The 20992-nt window shown below is 37.7% G+C and overlaps 1 protein-coding gene and 1 long non-coding RNA gene across 3 annotated transcripts in view; one reads left to right on the forward strand and one right to left on the reverse strand.

The window, feature by feature from the left end:
• The window catches only part of PACSIN1 (protein kinase C and casein kinase substrate in neurons 1), a 75741-nt gene extending 56444 nt beyond the window's left edge, over positions 1–19297 (reverse strand). The window contains exon 1 of one of the 2 annotated variants that reach the window (XM_034414625.3): positions 19114–19297. The gene's annotated coding sequence lies outside the window, so the exon portion shown is untranslated. Of the gene's footprint in view, positions 1–184; positions 414–19113 lie in introns of those variants that run through there. The other variant, XM_060689837.2, reaches the window with a different exon arrangement.
• On the forward strand, positions 228–7584 carry LOC148114575 (uncharacterized). The gene is made up of 3 exons (XR_015733484.1): positions 228–346; positions 7300–7370; positions 7477–7584. It is a non-coding gene; the product is annotated as an uncharacterized LOC148114575 (long non-coding RNA).
• Positions 19298–20992: the final 1695 nt, after the last annotated feature.

Raw genomic sequence — 20992 nt, forward strand, 5'->3', positions numbered from 1 at the left:
CGCCACCGGCCGGCCGCCAACCTCTTTTTTTTTTTTTTGGCTGGTTTCTATGGCAACTGGATAATGCTCAGCGCATCCTGCCTGCGGGGACCGTCGCCCCCGCCCGCTAGCCCAGCGCGCGTGCACGCGGACGCCCGAGCCCCCGTCTAGGCCCGGGAGGGGGCTCGCCTAAGCGAAGGCTTACCGGCTCGCGGGTGGTGGCGGCGGCGGCAGCAGGCAGCAGCCCGTTCGAATCCTCTCCAGATTTTCCCCTCCTCCCCCCACCTCGCGATCTCGTGACACGCGCGTGGGCGCGTGACTACAGAGAGGCCTGGGACACGTGTACGATGCTTCCTCCGAATGACCTGTAAGGACACCGGCCCGGTTCCGCCAACCTAGAGCACCTGCTTTTATTCCACGGGGACTAAGCGTCTTACCTATCCCCGCCTACCCCTTTCCCCACGTTTCCGTTTCAGATTGGTACCAACGCGTCCAAGCTCCAAATTGCCGGCGACGCTTCCTCCGCAAGACTGTAAAAGGAGGTCGACCTCCCTCTCCCCCCCCCCAACCCAGCCCCACAAGCAGGTTGGTTCCTAGGCGAGGCTAAGGATACTCTTTGCGGATAGCTTAAGAAAAGTGAAGATCCTGGGGTCTCTTAGTAGTGGTCCAGCCACGCTTAAGGCACCTACAAGATTCTAGGCCGCAAAAATAATTTCTGGCAAAATAAGAAGTCATTAAATAAGAGTCTGGTTGACAGCCCTGAAAAAAAGGAATGTGGAACACAGCAGAAGAGATGGAGATACTTGTGCAATTGGAATTGGGAAGAGTGTGACAGGCAGGGAACATGTTATGGATCAGAACCATGAGACTCAGAGACCCAAAATTGTACCCTAAAGCATTTCCAACACTGCTCCTTAAGATTTTTTTTTTTTTACTTTTCTATAGAACTGTTGCCTTTTCTCAGATACTCCTGCAGAAACTCACAATCCAAGATCTTTTGGATAAACCAGTCAGAAGTTTAGTCTTCCAAGCTTTCAGACTCATGCTGGAGCCCATCACCAGCACACATCTGAAAGCTCAGAAGATTAAACCTCTGGTTCCGGTGACCAACACAGATTGGATCCTGGGACACATATATTTGCTTTCATTCGTGAAACCAGTCAGAAGGATTGCCTGATTGAGGTAGAATTGGAAGCTGGACCACAGAACCTTCCAAATATCTTCTGCAAATGCAGAATATGTGCAAAAATTCCTCTGAAAGTTGTTTCTGAAGGGAAAACAGATAAAACAATTTGCCTGATGGATGTACTATAGGTTTGTGTCAACTTGTTGCTATTTCTGTACAGTATGCTAACTATTTCAATTTCTTTTCTGGAGCAGAATTCTGTATGTGGGAGGATAATAGCTGCTGACCTTGGAGAATGATGTGTGGAATGGGTGCTAATACAGTAGATTAATGAAGATATAGCCTCTGCCTTTTCAGTTACAGGAATCAGTAACCAGATAATGGTGATATAGCTACGCGATCTTTGTGGTGAATTTGTATTATTTGATGTAACCTAACCCCAAAAGAAGTATCCAGTGGGATTTAAGCAAATGTTCTTGGAGATATTAGGAAACTTCATGGAATTATTTTCTTCCAATTACAGATATGAATCAAGATGTGGGATTCAGGCCTTGGCCTTTAAAACTATACTTGTTTTCACAGGTCCACTTAATCATTAGTTTTATAAGATACTTATGCTTTTGTTCTTAAATTAAGTTGCTACAAAGCTATATGTGCGTACTTAAAAGTACATTTAATTGCACTCAATAGAGACTTTTTCTTAAAAATATAGTACAGGTAAATCTTGACTTATGACCATTCATTTCAAAGTTATGATGGCCTTAGAAAAAGTTATTTACAACCCATTTTCTAAATTACAACTATCTTATCACCCCTATCATCATGTGATTGCAATTTAGGCACCTTGCAACTGGCCCATATATATGACGGTTGCAGCATTTTTAGTTGTGATTTGCAGGTGAGTCTGACAGGCAAAGTCAATTGGAGAAGCTGGATTTGCTTAACAACTGGAGTAAAAATAGTTTGAAATTGGGTTTGGTCATGACTGCATTCTTTAGAGACCAAAATTCCTGTCCCAACTCTGGTCATAAGTCAAGGACTATCTGTATAGGATTATTAAAGGCTAAGTACTCTTCAGCTGTACAAATGAACTCATTTATTTAAAGGAACCAGCAGAAATAAAATATGATAAAACTATCTGCCTAGTCCCTTTCCCAACAAGGATGTTTTAGGACAGGGGTGTCAAACTTGTGTCATCATGTTGTTGTCACGTTATGTATTGGAACTTTCCCCTCCTTCGCTAAAATGCGGGTGGGGGTGACCAGCGAATGACACATCCGGCCTGCAAGTTTGACAACCCTGCTCTTGGACATCATCAGGTGTTTGATTTGAGTTAGTGTTTTGTAACAGGTACAAAGATGTTCCTTTGTACCAGTTACATAGATAATATTGTGAAGAACTACTTTATCTAGTTTTTTGAAATCCTGCTTTGAATTTGATTATTTTATTAATTTATTTACTACTTTTCTCCCTTTCATCACTTTCAGCTGTCAGTGTGCTTTGCATCACAACAGCTTATATTTTCTTTATTCTGGAGTGATTGTGGTGGTACAGACTAATCATCAAGTTTATTTTATAATAATTATTGCCACCAGTTGTGGAACTGCCCTTCTTTGTATTCCTTTATTTCCAGTGCTAACTATGGCTATCTATTCCTGTCCATTGTGTTTTTACTTACCTTATCACACAATTTGCCTATCATTGTTCTCCCTTTGAAACAAACCACAAAGCATTATATGAAGTGCTGGCATGGAATTCCGCCAATAATACATAAATGAAGATTTGAATTTGAGTTCCTGCATCCAAGCCAAAGTTATCATCAATTGTTACTTGAATCTGTTCACTGATCACATTCTCTTCTCTTTGTATAAAAGGGCAAATACAATAAGTTAAAAATTATTTAAGATAACAAGAAGACATCTTGGAAACAATTTATTCAAGCTTTAAAAACTCTGTGCTATAAAAGCTGTTTCAATGCATTCTATAATCCCTGAGCTAGCTATCCCTTCTCCATTGCACTATGAAGGCACACAAATGGGAAGGTCAGCCTAGAATTTGACAACTATGATGGAATCTTCTCTAAAGGTTACAGCTTTTCTACAAATTAGAAAGCGAGCAAAAGCATTTTTTGTTCTAAGGGGACATCTGACAAATATTCTCACCCTTTTCTTTCAGTTAGCTAAGTGGAGATTACAGATCTAATGTCATTATCAGGCGGAGCAATAAAACTTGCCCTTAGAATCAGCTGCAGTAATGATGCAGTTCTCTTAAGGAGGGTTATTTTCACAAGCACTAAGATCAAGTTGCTTTAAGAACATACACCATATCCCTTGTGGCTTTCTTTCTCTCTCTCTCTCTCTCTCTCTCTCAGGTAAAGTCTCGTCTTTCTTCTAAAGAGTTCATTTGTCTTCCTAATGAAACACAATGGGGTATTCAGTCTTTCTCTGTGTCCTTGTTTTCCAGATTCCTAGTTTAGCAAGAGAGGCTGTGAAATACACACACACACACACACATCTATACATACATATATACATACATACATACATACATACATACATACATATATATATATATATATATATATATATATATATATATATATATATATATATTTGTTTTCTGAGGTTTTCGCGGGTGTTTGTATGTAGGTCTTTGGTTATTTGGGTTTTCTCCTGCGTGCATGAAATCCCATGCACCACCTGCCCACCACTACAAACCAACAGAAGAATAAGTGCACGCATTGAAGAACACAAGAACTCAGTCAGAAAAGAGGAACCAACTTCTTCCCTGGTCCAACACTTTAAAGCCACAGGACATGAAATTGACTTTAAAAAGACCAGAACTATTGCCAAAACTGAACACTTTAACAACAGAATAATCAGAGAAGCCATCGAGATAGAAAAACGCCCACACAGCATGAATAAACGAGATGATACCTCCCGCCTACCAGCCATTTGGAAACCCACCCTTATTGACAAACGAGTCCCTAACACAAAGAATGACACCAGACCCACACTCACAAAAACCACACAGGATGTCACCACCACACATCCATGCAAAAAGCAAACCAAAACCCACACCGATGATGAGGCACGATCACAAACCAGAAGCCAGACCACAGCTGCAACATTAGCCACTTTAAACTCCTCCAATCCACACATGAAGCAAACTGACACCCACCATGAAGATGTGGCACGACCACGAACACGAAGCCAAACAACAGCAACATAGCTCACCAGCTCAAATCCCCCTGCAACTCAGACTAACCCGAGCACAGCCAACCCCCCATCCAATCAGAGCACAGCCAAGCCTCCACCCAATCAGAACACACCTCCACCCAATCAGAACACAGCCAAGCTCCCACCCAATCAGTTCACACCCCCACTGGCAGTTAAAAGGAAGAAACAGCTGTGATCACACATTGCTTCTAGAAGCACAAAGCCGAAAACACCAGCCTGAAGATGATGAATGAGACTTCGTTGAAACATCGCCAAGACACTTCCAATTTTACGCGGGAGAAAACCCGAATAACCAAAGACATATATACATATATATACATATACATACATACACACACACACACACACACACATACACACATATATTCTGAGGTTTTCACGTGTATTTGTATGTAGGTCTTTGGTTATTCAGGTTTTCTCCCGCGTTTTGTTGAAATTGAAATACTTCCAATTTTATGCGGGACAAAACCCAAATAAGCAAAGACCTACATATATATACATATATGTATATATATATATATATATATATACACATACACATACATACATACATACATACATACATACATACATACATACACCCACACACAGGAATTTGAGAAATTTGTCACCATCTGCCTTCCATTGCTTTGTACCTTTGCTAATTAAAAACTACTACTGTAATTTCTTACATCTGGTGTCCTCTTCCTTTATTCTTGTGGCACATCTTGCTTACCTATTATTTTAATCAAAAACCTTTCTAAAAAATCTCAGAGGTTTTCCTTGGATTTTTCATTTCAGAGAAGCCACTGTGCTATTGCCTTTAAGCAGGAAGTTTTAAAAAAAGCATGGAGGGGAGGAGAAGGGACGTTAACAGAATGTTCTATTTCTCAGGTAACTGGGAAAGAGGAAAAGAACTGCTTTGGTCATGTAATTGTATAATACAGGCACTGCATAAGTGCTGTGTGTGCATTTGCTACACAGTCCCTTGTGCCAGTTTAATTTATTGATGAATTAATAGATATAAGTAAGTGATGCTTTCTTATGCTCAAAGGTCATAAATAATGAGGGGCTTCTGTTGTGATTGCAATTGCTGAATTTCTTAGATAAACTGTTCATTTGAATGTGTTGGTTTTGGTTTCCAATGTGGACTATTTTTCTAGGTCTATAAAATTAGTAATTTTGAAGCAGATTTGAGTGGAGGTTTTGATATTAAAATCCTGGGGAACAGAACATCTGTAAATACCTAGTGGATAAGTGCCCCATTATTTAGGTGTCATATAGATGTGTTAATGAAAACAGTCTTTCCTGTTAAAAGTCATAACTGAGAGAAAGTTCTTTAAATTTAACAGCATGTGGTTTCATTCTCATTTACACTTAGCATTCTCAGGTCCAAGTCAAAATGCTGTTGCATATGAAAATGCAAAAAATAGCTTTGTTGTGCACCACAGATAATTCTTCTGTATCAACACATTGACTTTGCAATTGTAATATTTCTGCCCATTTGTATTATTTCCACCCATTTCCATCCAGTTTTGTATGCCTTGAATGTAAGTAGAAGGCCTTAGGTTACAACAAGAATGGGAGAAGGATCCATATTTTTAGTCATGTATATGATTTATAAAATTATATATGAACCTTTTCTTAGCTCTGAAAAGATCCATACTTTCAGTTTGTCAGTTTAAAGATATTCCCAGTAAAATTAATGGAATTTTCTTCTAAGGTAGGACACCTAGAATTACAGTTTCAGATATAAACTACAAGCCACATTAACATGACTTACTTATGAGCCTTACTTGTATCTGTCAGATATATTTATTTAAGGACAAAATTTATTGATCACCCATTTGGGCTGATTCTGGATAGTGCAGATGACCAAATGAATACAGAATATCTCAACAATTAAAAGCAAAAAAAAAAAAAGTCATCTTATTTCTCCCTATTCAGACCCTAAGAGTGTCATCAGCATATTGATGACCTCTCATCCCTAACTAATTGATGACTTTTCCTAGAAGCTCCATCTAGGTGCTGAATAACAAGAGGGAAAGGACTGAGTCTTGTGATATCCCATTTTGGAGCACCCAAGGATTTGACCACTATTCCCCCATGATCATTGACATAATATGGTGCCCTTTACTCCCAGACCTTGCTGGTAATCAAGGAGTATCATGACCAGCATTAACAAAAGCTGCCAAGAGATTAATGGACTGCCCCATCCAAATTGAGACAAAGATTATTGACTAGAGTGGCCAAAGTTCAATGTCCTATGATTGGAGCTGAATCCTATTTGAAAGAAATCTATATAATTTGTTCCCTTCAAACTTGTTTTTAATTGAATCTCCTTCCCTTTTCTCAACAGATTTCCCCAAAAAGCAAATGTTATCAAAAATACCAGAACTGAAATAGTTTCTTCAAGAGAGAGCATATTACAATTTCCTTCAAGGAAGGAAGCATCAGAGGCATTTATTACTTCCTAAATAAATTCTTCCTCAATTGAGTGGGCCATACCATGCCCCATTCAACTGTGGAAGAAACCAGGAAGGGGTGGGTCTATCCATCATGTGGAAAACTCAAATTACCTCTCAAGTTCCACAAGTATCCCAAGATGAATTGCAAGACATGGCCTTATTCACCTTACTTGGATAAGCCATACTTGCTGACCAAACTCAGACACAAGCAAACAAGGGAAATCCCACAGATTAAGAAAGGTCTCTCTCGGAAATATTTTTTAAATAAAAATCAGCCCAAGGACTCTGAATTTAAGCCAAAAAGTATCCACATGACTATCAAGTTCTCTGAGCCAGTTTGTTTTCTGACCAGAATCACTAACCAAGCCTTGTTTCTCTTCATGGAAAAACATATTAAAGGGATTCTTCTGAATGGAAAAATTGTTACAGAGGAAAAGACTTTCTCTGCCATTCTTACATTTGGATTCACGGCCTTTCTAGACTGCTATTATTTTTCTTTGTGTTTCAGATTACCCTACTTTGGATACATTATGTGAAAAGGGAAATTTTCTCTGAAGAAAGGGTCTAATCCCGGGAAAGGTGGGAGGAAAGAATCTTATTTATTTGTTTATTCTGGTTAGGCCCAATTAACAGACTTGAGACTTCCTTATAACAAAGATATTTATTTGTTTCTTATCTTCCTCAGAATTACATTTGGACTGCCACTGCTCTGACAGGAGCATCAACTTATATACAGAGGAGGCGGGGCAAAAGGTAAGTAGGGACCAATGGGAAGGAGCATAGTGACATCATACATTTAACTCATATACAAATATACATATATACAGAAAACAGATTAGGTATTTTCAATTGTAACAAAGAAGATGATCAACAGCAAGGTTGATGTTCTCAGTGACAGTGGTGATGAGTAGACCATTGGAAAACCTGAAAAACCAAGTTAGGATTGTCTGCCTTCCCAAGTATACCAGGTAAGAAACTGACCAGATGAGAAGCTTCCTGGGGAACAATTAGATAAGAGAGTACAGCTCACAGGCACAGCGACATAATGGGCAGTGAAAGAGGCTGAGAAGAGATCCTCTCTAGTTTCTCAGGCTGTAAAGGAAACAGCGGGAGATTTGTACTTTTAGATTTGCAAGAAGGTTAATGTAGCCTTACAATACAGTAGAAGTAGCTCTTTACCCCATTTCTGAAAACCTTTCTCAGATACTATTACAGGGATAGATCATCATGGAGAAAATATTTCTATGTGGTCACTTGAAGTAGAAAACAATCGATGGCACATTTTCAGGGGTGAAATCTAGCAGGTTCTGACAGGTTCTGGAGAACCAGTAGCGGAAATTTTGAGTAGTTCAGAGAACCAGCAAATACCACCTCTGGCTGGCCCCAGAGTCGGGTGGGAATTGAGATTCTGCAGTATCCTTCCCCTGCCACACCCAAGCCACGCCCACCAAGCCACACCTCGCCCACAGAGCCGGTAGTAAAATTTGAATTTCACCACTGCACATTTTGTTTGTGTGTGTGTATGTAAAATCTCACACATACATGTATCCATTATACAAACTTGTATGTTTGTATAATTGGGAACCATGGTTTCTTTCCATAAAAATCCTCGTTCTACACAGATGCCTCGTTCTCCCAAATAGTATTGGTATGATGCACTTTTATAACTACAGTATATTAAAATGCATTATTCCCTTGATGCTTCCTGCCTACTACTATTTCTTCTGGTCTCCCTTGGCCCGAAGCATTCACTTTAGCTTGGCTGTGTCACATAAGGCACTTCTTCACCTATTTGCTCCCTGAGTTACCTACAACCTTGCTTCATCTTTAATGCTAGCAGATCTTAACTGCTGATTCTAGACATCCAATTGCTACTTTCACTTGAATAAGGATGTGACTCAAGAAGCTGCTGATCCCAAACCCCTTTTCCACTTCCTGGAGAATATAAATACTTGGCTATCTGTGCCCTGAATTAGAAGCACAGAATAATTGGACCCTCTGCAGTTGCTTGCTCAGAAAGGGAATAATTGTGAAAGGCTATGGCATTGTGCAGGTGCCGACAAAACCCCAGTTCAGTTCCACAAAAAACAATCTGCCTTTTGTTTGCTAATTTCCAACCCTTCAGGCTTCTTCCGGAACCCTTTACTGGGTAGGGGCATGGACCCTGACATGAAGGGTTCAGTTTGCTGGGAAGCTGCATGAGACTTTGTGAGAAGATACTGTTTGTGAGGCCAGGAAAAGGGTCTTGTTATTTTCCCAAGATCTCATCCTTGTTAATTTTGTGGGGGTCCAATTCAAGAGACCTCCCAGTATGGTACATAGAATCATTTATGTCATGGTGCATAACTCTCTGCTGAAGAGATCACGCTTGCATTTTGCATCTGTTTGGCATTTGTGAGAAAGGGAAGAGAAAGTCCAGACAGTATTGGGAAAGCCTCTATTCTGCAAATCTTCAGTTTAAAAATTCCTTAGGGTGGACTTTGATGTGCTGATAAGCATTTCTCTTCCCCCCGCACACATTATGTCTGTCTAGTAAAAATAAAAACCATCTCCTCATTTAACTGGTATAATTGCTAAGCTATGGTCACATATTGTATACATAATTCATAATTACTGTATGTTTGTAATTTTAATTGTTCATTCTTTAAAGTGCTGTAATTCTTAAATGGAAACAGTCTGGACGTACATTTATGTATCAGAAAAATATGACAGGCATATAATTCAGCATTAGACTGAAAAAGATCAAAAAAAGATAGGCAGTCTTTCCTTTGAATGCTTTGTAATAGAAAGCATTCTGGAAGATGCTTTTGTTGGTCTTCTTTGCCAAGCAGAGATGAGGAAATGTACTTTCTTAATTCCACTTATTTTTATACATTCAAATTTTCTTTGTGTAACTTTGAAACTCTTAACTGCCTGAGTTTATTTTTTCTGTTCCTTCTTTAGCCCTTTTCCCTTTGCAGTTACACCTTTCAGATTGTAACCCTGCTAGTGGGGGTAATAAACCTTGTATTTATTGACCTCATATAAGCTGCTCAGGGAACCTCTCATCTGAAGATAGATGTTCATTTCAAGATAGAAATGCTTGAAACAAGCATTTAACAATTTAAAAAACATCAGTGTTGTTTCCTATGCTCTTTTCATCCTGAGCACAATCTATAATGTCACAGAGATTCAACCCTGTTTTCACCATACAATATTCTCCACAGATTATTCAATTAATTAGAATTATTTCCAACTTTGTTCTTAAGAGCAAAATTACAGCTTTCTGACAATCTATTACAATTCATGAAAACTGTAGATTAGATGTTTCTGTCCCAAATGCTTTCTTTGATTGCCTTTAGTTAGGAATCTCTCTTTGTTCTTGGGAATGATTATTTTAGTTTGGCATTATTGAACCAGTAATACCACAAGCCTGAGTGTTATCATTTTAAAATTCAAGAAGAAAAACAATATAGGAAGCAAGTAATTTCTCAGAAATATAACGAATCATTTCCTCTTATTGGGGCTGTATGATATCATCCACAGAAAGGCTAAGAGGTCCAAAGACAAAATATTTAATTGAGACCCTTCCCACCTTCTTTGTCCTTGTCCCTTCTCCCTGCATTCATTGCCAGTTTTTGCTTTGTAAACACAAGTACATGAGAAACCTAACACACTCTGACTTAAGAATTAGGACAGTAAGAATGAAAATGATGACCTTATCATTTATCTGAAACTGAACTTTGAACGATTTATATGTATTACATAAATAACTAGGATGTAATCTTTGTTTTATTCTAGCAATTTGGTATTTTAATGAAAACTTTATATTTTAGCTTGCTAGCAATGCTGTTTTAGGATTGTGTATGTAGTGGTTAGCTTTATTGGAGGGCAGGTTATAAAATCGCATATACAAGAGTGGGAGAGGTGGGCTATGCCCAAGACTGGAAGAGCAGTGCTCTGGAATTGTCCTGTTGGCACCTATGTCATCATAACCAGTGGGAATGAGTGAGTATTTGGCAGAGGAGATTACTCTCTACTTTCCAAGACAACTAATAAAATGTACAACATCCCTTGGCCCCCTTTGAAATAAATCTTGTTTTTCTTGGGGGAGGGGATAAATAAATCTTGGTTTGGTATGTCTCATGCTAGGTCTAAAATCTGAATGGAAGACTTTTTGCATGTGAAATCTTGTGCTGCAAATTTTGCACAAGATCGATCAGAGCTTCCTCTAAAACTTAGTGTTAAACTAGAATCATCCCCACCCCATCCCAAACTCTTTATTTTGCTCATCTTGTCTCATAGATATTTAAAAAGTGGTTGCTGTGCACATAGGTTTGTGGAGTCTGACACAGCCATTCCTTTCTCCATATTATATTTTCAACATTTCCTCTAGACCAGCAGAAATGGTCAAGACTCAGGTTATTGAGCTTAGTTGCAGAAGTGTTGTCAAAGATTTATAGCAACAGATTAGTCAAATATTTATGTAGAAGTGGCTGAAGTATTTATATTGGTACCTTTTCTTCAAAGATATGGCTACAAGATGTTTGGCACATGGCCACATTGACATAAAAGGTTGATATATGAATGGCTATTCTCAGTAATTGTGAGAATAGCAGCATCATTAATATCTCAATTGTGGTCGTAAGTTGAGGACTACCTATATTTATATTTATAAAATAAGGAAAATCATTTCCTTATTTATTCCAGGCAAGCTTTGACAGAATTCTTGCTACAACATAATACCATTTCTGTATCTTTCTGTATAAATGATAACATCCTATTCAAATACTGTACAGGTACTGCTCAACTTATAACAATTAGTTTAGTGACCGTTTAAAGTTACAATGGCAGTGAAAAAAATGATTTAAGACTGTTTTTCACACATTTGCAGCATCCCCATGGTCATGTGATCAAAATTCAGACACTTGGGACTTCCAGTTGGTGCCGCGGTGATTCAGACGGGGAAATAGCGGGGCTCCTAGGAGCCCCGCGAAAACCCCATCTGTCAAGTCGCCGCCGTCTGTGGACCTACCCTGTCCTGTAGGGACAGGGGGTTAGAGAGGGACCCCTCGGACGGCCGAGAGGAATGGGCAGGTTCCTTGGGGCTGGAGGATTGTCCTTTGCGCCGGCAGCGGTGGGAGTGGCAGCCATGGCGGCTGCCTCGAGGCTGCGGCATCCGGGACAAGCGAAGTGCAGGAGGAGAAGTAGGAGCAAGGCATTTGAAAGCTGGGTGAGTGGGATCTACCCTGGCGGGAACAGCCTTTAAATAATGGTCATCAATAAGTGTGCCCTAGCCTTTATAGCGGCTAAGAACTACTTGGGCAAAGGTACAGTTACAATGGCACTGAAAAAAGTGACTTACTGTACAACCAATCCTCACATAATCATCGCAGCATTCCCAAAATTCAGGTGCTTGGCAACTGGCATGTTGCTAAGCACCTGAATCTAGAGGTCATGTGATTGTCATGTGTGACTTTCCCAGCCGACTTACTTCCAACAAACAAAGTCAATGGGGTAAGATGGATTCCCATAATGGCCATATGATTCACTTAACAACTATAGTAATTCACTTAACCATAGCAAAAAGGTAAAACCTTTTCGGCAACTCACTGTCAGGAGCAAAAGACCAACTAGGGCGATCAGATTAAACTGATTTATTGCTAAATAGCCAATGCACAGGAATCTTCTCAACTACAGTTAGGATATGCTTGGATAAGGGTCCATGGAATTCAAGTGAGTTGGATATGGTCCACTTGTGGTACTCTAGGATGATCCTCTTTTAATTCCTCCCTAGGTTTTGTCACTCCTTCTCCTACTCTCACTGAACAACTGCCTTACTTAACAACGGAAATTCTGATCCCAACTGTGATCATATGAGACTGATAGATTAAGATCGTATCAGCGGTCACAGAATAATGCCAATAAGATCGTTTGGATCACTCCCTACTTAGGTGTTGCAAACATCGTTCCAGCCAACTTCAGTGGGCAATGTCAGTCCACTGACCTCCTAAATTTCCTCTCTATTTCTGAAGATACAAGAGAGGAATATGGATGTATCATAGTATTTTATAACGTGGTATTTTAAAATATCATTCTTCTATTTTTGAAGAGGAGAAGAAGAAAGAGTGAAAAAGGGCAAGATAACCTTGCTATCTGTTTTCTGTCAGATTTCAGAATGCTGGCTATACTTAGCATTTTTCTCAAAGGGCAATAGTTAGCATTGTTTGCAGAAGCAGAAAAACAGCTCAAAGAAGAGGAATAAGAAGTCTCAATATATGAAGGTAAAAGCTTAATGTGGCTATTAATTTATTTGCAATACTTCATAAGGAAAATATAATCAGAGTAAAATAATTAATCTATGCTGGTGCAGAATAAAAGCATAATTTGGGAAATCTTTGCCATTCTGTCTGATGGGATCAAGTAAGCAACATGGGAGATGAGTCCAATCTACAGAGTTGGGTAGTACTTTAATAGTTTCATGTATATATGAAAGATGACCACTGTAGGGGTCTGCAATCTGCATATGTGCAGGGATTTTCCTATCTTGGATGGCCAACCTCAGATAAGGAAGGTTACTTGCACGTAAGCGCCAGGAAATTACATTAGAAGATAAGACCCTAATTCTGTAAACAAGAGGAACAGGAGGAGAGGAAGTGGGATGTGTGTTAGATTTTAATTATAGCCAAATATTAGAAGTGCTTAAGCCAGCAGTAATGATTAACCTATGATTTAAGTTACCTGGAAGATTCTGTGAGCCAATGAGATGCTGCCAAGTACACTGTAACTTGAAAGTAACAAACTATATAATGTCACTATGTAAGACAATAAAATCACCACATACATCCTCAACCTTTGTGTGTGTGTGGTCTCTACAGACCACAGAAAAGTAAAACAAATATTCAGTTGGATGGAGCATAGAATGCTGCAGTGGGAGCAACAGAAATTCTGGTCATTCATCAGAATAAGTAGATTTCTCAAATATAACAGGATTGATGTACAACATTTTGAAATAAATGAAGTAATATCCATTTAAAATGTGGCATCCTTGAAAGACCAGGATTATAACAGATATTAACAATAACTATAACTGCTACAATAATTGACAGTATAAATTTAAGATCATCCAGAAGTGGGATGATCTTACTGGGATTATCTGCCAGTAGCTGATTCTCAAAGTTCTTGAGTAATTCATGAAAAAATTAATCGCCCTATCTTCTGTTGACCTCTTTTTCTGTTGCCTTTGATTTTTCAAAGTACCAGAGTTGTCTCCGATGATTCTTGCCTTCTCATTATGCATCCAGAATTCTTAACCTTTAGTTTAATTGGAGAATTCTGGTTTTACTTCAACTCCTGTACTATTGAATGATATGTCTTCAATATATCCTCAATCATTTTTTTTCAGCATCGTAGTTCTAATTTTTTTCTCTTACAAGCAAAAAATAAATCATAGTGTTTACAGTATATGCCTTTCTTGTCAGTGTGATGAGACTTCATATTTGTCTAGACTTGTCCTTGTCTTTCTCCAAGTAGCAGATGTTTCTTCACTTCATGATTACAGTCCCTATCCCTCTGGATGTTTGAATCTTGGAAAATAAAGGTTGTTACTACTCTACCATCTTCCATGTCTATTTGCATTGGTTTGGCATTCTTTGTTGATATAATAATCAAATAAAGACCTGCCTTTGATTAATTCCAGATTCCCAGATTATTCTCAGTCTATGCTTTCCTAACAATAGACTAACTTGCATTCTCACAGACTTTTCCCCATTACTGTATGTATTACAGTATAAGAGGAAATATGTAACTAAATAAGTTAAATTGACTTTATTGATTGTAATTTAGAATTCTCCATGTGTGATTGTTGCTTATTTTGGTTTTCTCCTTTCCCCAAATAATGAAATTTCCCCTTTCCACAAATAACCTTTGTATCTCTGAATTTTTAACTTTGTTTTTTAAAGAAGGAAGTTTTAACTGAAGCCTTAATCACAGGCAAAATTGCTTGACATTGTTAAAAAAAAACAAAACCCAAATCCTAAAACATTTTTTTTTAAAAGATAAGAATAATCACACTTCTATTTTCTTCCTATGTATTTCCAGTCCTCTACTTGAGGCCTGGGTGTTTGAGGGTTCTGCACAGTATCTTAGCTGTTTCTAACACTGTACAGGTAGCCCTCCACTTACAACTACAATTAGGCCAAAATTTCTGTTGCTAAGTGAGAAATTCATTAAGCAAGTTTTGCTCCATTTTATGACTTTTCTTGCCACATTTCTTAAGTGAATCACTGCAGTTGTTAAATTAGTAACCTGGTTGCAAAGTGAATCTGGCTCCCCCATTGACTTTGCTTCTCAGAAGGTTGCAAAAGGGGATCGATGACCCCAGGACACTGCAACCGTCATAAATATGAGCCAGTTGCCAAGCATCCAAATGTAAATCACATGACTATGGGGATGCTACAACAGTCACAAGTGTGAAAATGTTTTAATGTAAAACTAATATAATGAAATATAAAATAATGAATAAAGTAGTAAGATAAGATAAAATTTGGTCCATCTTTGGGAAAAATTGACACTAAAGAAATAATTGTAAAAAATTAAATGTTTGAATGACTGTGCTTAAAGTAAAGGGTTTCAACAGATTAAAAAATTGTGATAGGTGAAGATGAGGTGAGGGCGGATGGTAATATTGATTATCAATTATATATAATTGGCAGAAATTGGAGTATATATAGTATATAGTAAATATGGAGAAAATAAGTTGTATGAAGTTTGACTCGGTCAATACTCTGTTCAGAAATTATGTATTTTATGTTTGTATGTCTGAAAAAAAAATTAAAAATGTTTTTAAAAAAATAAGTGTGAAAAATGGTCATAAGTCACTTTTTTCAGTGTCATTGTAACTTTGAACAGGTCACTAAATGAACTGTTGTAAATTGAGGACTACTTGTACATTTATGGACCTGGAGCTCTGACATTGCTCCTGGGATGTGTTGCAGCTACTCTGCCAGTTTAGGAGTCACAGTCCCGAGTTCCTATCTCCACTGAGACAATTTTGGCTTCTACTTTCCACATCTCCCTCAGGCCCTGGTACTTCTCCTTTCATACTCATACATAACATCCATACTTATCTTAATAGATAATAAACAAAATAAAATTTAAGATAAAGTTAAAATACATTTATAAAACAACCTAACTAGCATCTGAGTGAGATCCAGGGTGTAGTCTAAATATAAATTATGAAGTAGACATTAAAATTATATAAAGTATAACAACATCCAAAATTATAAAAAGGTGATTAATAAGACACTTAATATGGATGATCATTTTACTCCACTAAGTTTTCATGTGGCTTCAGCTACTCATTTTAATTTTAAAAGATTGGTATTAGCTAATTGAAACAAAGCACACAATGTGAATGTCTGTTGCTTGAAAAATAAAAGCAGAATTAAGGGTCTAATTAAAATGGGAGGCAGAGCCGTTATTAAGTGCTAGATGGAGTAAAAAGAAGAAAATATTTTTATGGCACCTTAACATACTTATTTGAAAAAAGTAATCCCTAATTCCTTAAAATGTGTTGGACTGTATTTCATGCAGGTTGATATCCCAAGAAATCTGATAGTCTTTAAGATGTTGGAACTCATTGACTCACACTCTGTCTCCCCCCCCCCTCACATACACAGCTGGCTACTTCTCTGAAAAATGCTTGCAATCCCTCACCAAAATATGGTGGTTTTAAGGAGATAGTAGACATTCCTTTTTTTCTTTTTTACCATTGTTCACTGACTTCTAAAATATTTTCAGAGAATGCATTAAACGTCAATGGTTTTATCTATTCTTTTATGCCTGGATATGTGTGCACATTTTCATCCATTAAATTAGATTGGCAATCACCATATGGGACTACAGAATTAATGCCAAGCTAATCCATGAGAAAATAGAGAAAACAAAGCTATCAGTTGCACAGACACCAATTCACACATTTGTGCTTTTAGCTGGAGCATCAGGATTTGTCTAGCTGTCTTCATGAAGAGAGATGGACAACTTTAAGGTATGGTTGATCAAAATGTTTGCCTTGTCTGGAAAGATGATTTCCTCTATATGTCTTTTGATACCAGAAGAAAAGCAACATATTATGAGATACATAGGCTAGGCACTATAATAAAAATTAGAACTCCATGTGGTTGTAGCAGTTCGTAGAAAAGTTAGGGTTTAGATATGAAGGAAAGCATAAATAGAAGAGAACAGAGTGAAATGTATTCTAGGCATGTGCCAGGCAACTTTATTTGGATTTGATTTACTAATGAAAAAAAAAAGGTGTATAATTGTCACAGATTAGCATGGTGCTTTGCAGATGAGATAAGATTGCAGTTTCCAGAATTTACAGCCAGATGCATCCACAAACCATCTAGGAAAGAAGATTGAAGATGGCTGCCTGGATTAAAATAAGGATAAACTTTATACCATGAACATTAATTCATTTTCTCTAGACCTGTCCTATAATTGCCACACTTTGGATTGAAATCAGTAGGATAGTTATTAAGATTCAGTCACTATATGTTAAGCATGTATACGTTACTCTTGGCTATTTTCTATATATTTGGAGTCTATCAAGAAATCAAGAGCTCTATTTCAGACATGGGATTAATTAAAAAAATATAATATTGGAAGAGAAGTCTCTGATTTGTAATAATAGATTTTTGTTACTTGTTGTCTGTGAACATTTGAATTATGTGTACATTTTTTGATGAAGAAGCAAGGAAGAAGACTTCCAAGCAATATACAGTAATGCACTTTTGGAGTTGTACTGTTTAATAACATAATGTTTTGATCTCCCCGCTTTTTTATGATTATGAACTTCAAGGATAATTAGGTTGTTAATACTTTGTCATACGCGTAGAGTTTTTCTTCTTTAATTTGTTTTAATAATATAAAATATGTTTCATAGAATACTAGCAGGTGAAGCAAACTGAATGAAAACAAATTCAATAACATTGTAGAATTTAACATTTAAGGAATAGTTCTGTTGAACACTAAAACGATTTTACTTTTCTTTACCTTTCTGGATTACAGCATATTATAGTTAAAGGTTCTCTGTATGTTTTCAAAAAACTGATATTCAGGATGGAAGAGCTGTTATTATACTGTAGCAAGACTGAGCAGCCTTATTATGTAAAGAACTCCTGGGAAGATTGTCCTGAGGGAGATGGGGGCAAACAATCTAGCAGCTGACCATTTCTTTCTACAGTAATCTGTTTTCAATCCTTTGGGCTTCCACTTCAGAAATAGTTGGCCATATAAAACGGTATAAAGCTAAATCCAAGAGGATTCAGACTGATAGTGTTGAAGTACTATAAATGGGCCAGAGCTTTAAAGCTATGGAACAGCTGATCTTAGGATAGTGCCAGTAGTCTATTTCCAGAGAGATCGTGAGCAAACCAGAGTGACAGTCAAAATAGTTATCTAAAGATTGTATCCAAGTATTATACCGATGGAGCTGCAACTCAATAATTATAATGGATTTCTATAAAACATGAAATATATATGCTATATATCCAGTGGTGGGATTCAGCCAGTTCGCATCAGTTCGGGAGAACCAGTTGTTAACTTTCTGAGCAGTTTGGCAAACTGGTTTTTGGAAGAAATTATTAGGGCAGGAACCGGTTGTTAAATTACTTGAATCCCACCACTGTATATATTCACATACATACATATTCATCTATAGTGCCATCAATGGACTATTGCCACTTTGCAGTCCACACACAGCATATTATAACAACTTTGGCTGATGATTACTTCCCAACATGCTACAAAACGTAATTCATCCATTAACATTATTCTTAGTCCACAAGTCTCAATATACTTGATGCTGCTCTGTTCACCTGATAGCACCTAATGAATTACCTGCACTTTGATCGTGCTAGGAGGGGAGCACAGAAACTGAAATAGTGAAATTAGAGCCATTTCAAGTAATCTGAACTGCTGAGAGTGGAACCGTTCAAAAACAAAAGACTACTTTATGCTACGGAAACCAAAGTGAGATCCTTGTGTGAAGTGGTGCTGCCTCCATACAATATATTTTCCATGAAGCATGAATAAAATAGAGTAATGCAGCATAGTAATAAGAAACAGAATCTTAAAAGTGTAATGATGTTTAGCAATTACCCTGATAGATGATGACAGGCCTAATGCTCCTAAAAAAGCATAGCAGATTGACTTAAAGCATACAAAGCATAAACTACATACAAATGTCCTCTGGACCACCTAGCAAAGCACGAGAACAATTCCAAGACGACATAAAATGGAGATGTCCCTAAAAGGATAAAGAGGATTGCTCAAAACATACCTCTCTAGAGGGGCTGCAGTGACCATTGGATGTTGGCAGAAAAGCAGTATCCCACAGCTGGTCAAGTTGGCAGCAATTTACCTTGCCTGGCTCACTTGTAATCTAGGATGCCAGTTGCCTGGCAAGATTCTTCCTTTTCTTTCTCAGCCTGTAAACGTTGAAAGGAAGGTCACAGCAGATGGGGTGGGGGTGGAGGTGGGGATAAAGATCAACCCAGAGATTAGGGAGGCATTTTTAGCCAACCAATCCCTGGCCATGCTCTGAGTAATGACTTGCTGACAGCACAAGGTGAACATATTACTGCAGGGAAAGCAGAAAATAAACTAAAGCATCAGGGGTGTTCTCCTTTTCTTGGGATTTCCTTCATGTTTCATTCCTTTTCCATTGCTACCCTGACCTTTTCTCTGATCTTGGACATGGCCTCCTCACATCTTCTAGCTTGCTCTCTCCTTTTCTCAACTATTTTTACTTTCCTATATCAGTCTGACCCACCATTATCTTTTCCTAATCCTAAATCTTTAAGACAAACTGGAAATCATGACTTTCACTTCAGTTTTTGCCTATGGCAGGCTGCTTCATATTAATATTGTGAGTTCCAGATCATACTGGGATCCCAGGCAGAGAACGGAAGGTTCTCCATCTGCACACCTTGATCCCAATTTTCCTTATCTTCTATGTCCTAGCCTTATTATCATTATTTAAATCTACCAGGCAAAGGTTAAATCTGTCACTAGTTTAGATTATTTGTTTGTGTTCATCTTGCTCAATATTCCCTGATTTATTGCTGTTTCTGGTTCATTCTTGTTGATGTGGCATCCTGAGATCTAATAATAATAGGAAGGTTATCATTGTTTTATATACATATTGTTATTATATATTATTACTATATATATTTTATTAAACAAACAAATGATTAAAATTAAATTAAAACCATTAGATCTTACCCTAACTATTACATTTTTACCTTACCTGACAAGCTAAACAAAACAAATCAATGCTTGAATTTCTCTGTAAAAGGATAATTAGGAGCTCAATGGGATAAATTTGGCTCAATAGATTCCTAATGGCAACTTGGACATTTACTATCTTTCCTCATTCCTAGAAGTATCATGTTTATCTTGGTGTTTAAAGGAGTGGGCCTTGGTAAGCAGTGAAGGGCAGCCAGACACAATGATACCACTGAGGAAGGATTTTATTGCTTGCTTTAAATTTTAAATGTACACTGGTCAACTTTTTCATCTTGTTTTCAGTGCTGTAAGAATAGAACTGTTGTATTCTATTGCTAGGAAATGTAGCTAAAATATAAATTCTACTGTTTAAAATTACGGGGAGAAATTTTTTTGAAACCAGGGCAAATTGACTGAATATTTCTTGAGTTAAGCCAAAGGATTTGTTGGGCAGGGATGAGACTGGAGAAGAAGAAAGGTAGGTTTCTATTTAATGAAAGGTAGGAAAAGAATGCACAGGCTGCAAATTCCTTACCCACATTCATTATAGCCAGCTGGTGTTTGAATTTTAATGCTCATTTAAGAAGATGGACATCATTGCAAAAATGCAAAAAAAGATAGGAAGAAGAGACATCTTTGGCCTATAGCCTATAGCCTATAGCCACAGTTAGATATCTTCCCCCTTCTTTGTCCTGGATAGGAAAAAGTCTTGTCCTTTTAAAAACTAATGGTAGAACTCCAGGAAAACATAACAAGAAGTTTTATTTTGTTTGTTTTTTGCAAGACTTATTTCCCAAAAAAGAAAGGAAGGGCTGAGATCTCTAATAATATGACATTAAACTATGGGGCTATAGCAAAAATTTTGGCTTAAAAAAACATTTTATATGCCAGAATTACAGTATAAGTTATAGGAGCTCTATTTCTCTCACTGA

The sequence above is a fragment of the Pantherophis guttatus genome, chromosome 3 (assembly GCF_059756535.1).
Source record: "Pantherophis guttatus breed Tessera chromosome 3, ASM5975653v1, whole genome shotgun sequence".
NCBI classification, from domain to species: domain Eukaryota; kingdom Metazoa; phylum Chordata; class Lepidosauria; order Squamata; family Colubridae; genus Pantherophis; species Pantherophis guttatus.